This window comes from Penaeus monodon, chromosome 24 (genome assembly GCF_015228065.2).
Source record: "Penaeus monodon isolate SGIC_2016 chromosome 24, NSTDA_Pmon_1, whole genome shotgun sequence".
Taxonomy (NCBI): Eukaryota; Metazoa; Arthropoda; class Malacostraca; order Decapoda; family Penaeidae; genus Penaeus; species Penaeus monodon.
In genome coordinates this window covers 25,677,796-25,679,039 of record NC_051409.1, presented here as the reverse complement: position 1 = coordinate 25,679,039, position 1,244 = coordinate 25,677,796, and the positions used below count along the sequence as shown (strand labels likewise).

Genomic DNA, 1,244 nt, shown 5'->3' with positions numbered 1-1,244 from the left:
ATATGGGCCCACACACACACAGCTCACTGTACTTCGGGCAAACACAACGTAGCGTGGGAACCCAAAGGTGTCCACCTACATCAACAGCTCAGGTCCCCTTAATTAACAAGAGAAATGCCCAACGCGCTTTAACCGGGAGAAAGGTATTTTCGAGCGACTCCTCACTGCAGCTTGCACACGCAGGCACGAATCCCTGCTGGGTGGTTGCTTTTGCTCTCACAACACAAGCCAGGTGACTCAGGTGACAGCTTTATCACGCACAGATTCTGATTACACTAGTTACCGAGTGATGGGACAGAGCAGAAAACTGACGCATATGTTTCATAATCACGTTTGGTTACATTTGTATCTATTGTTATAATCTGTTTATGATAACATTTCCATTCATAAACACGAAGACCTAATCAATCATACTGAATCGGAGTTTCATATCCAAGCATCGAAAGAAATGCAACCTAATTTTTTAACCCAAATCGTCCGATGCTTTGTACATAACGCGCAATATCTGTGCATCCCTTTTCTTCCCCCAAAGGACAAAATACGTTTTTCCCGTCGCCGGTTGTTTTCACAGATGCCCCGCTCGCCAAGAAGAATGTCCGCAAGCGTGTTGGTCTTCCCAGAAGCGGCGGCCTCCTCCTGACGCCACTCCTTCCACGTGCAACCGGCGAAGTGACTTGCGGCTCCAAGGGAATACCTAATCCCAGGTCCACAGCTAATCTACGGCATGATTTTTTTATTTTTCGTGTAAAAGGGAAAAGGCTCTGGAAAGCTATTAGAAGTTAAGCTATTCTGAATGGAGTTTTTAAAATAAGGCAAGAGGGGAAAAAATCTCATTACAGTTCAACGTTACATGCATCGCCTTTACATTCATTTGTGACGAGAGGACATTGAGCAGTTAAGTTCCCGAGACTTATAACGAAATTATGACTCTTAAGCTATAATACCCTCTGATACTGTTTGTTAACACGCTGAATAAAGAATTTTACACGGCAGGCAACCGCCATACACGAGTTTTCATGACCCGCTGCTGTCGCTCGCTGTCACAAAGCCGCCTGTGCTTGGGCCTACCCTCCACTGCCCCTCGCAGGAGAGTCCGCGCTGGTCATCTGCCATGCCCGGCGCCCGAGGTTCGTCACGTCCCGCGAGACAAAAAGGAGAAATGAAAAGGGGAAAGACACGGACCCGAAGGCGAGCCGACCGCATCAAAAACAAACCAAAAACTCTACACGCATATTCCCCGCATC

The 1,244-nt window shown here is 47.3% G+C and overlaps 1 protein-coding gene across 1 annotated transcript in view; it reads right to left on the bottom strand.

Annotated features, from left to right (window-relative positions):
• Nucleotides 1–1,244, bottom strand: part of LOC119588924 (ETS domain-containing protein Elk-4-like) — a gene marked incomplete at its 5' end in the record, with an annotated part of 45,690 nt that overhangs the window by 43,688 nt on the left and 758 nt on the right.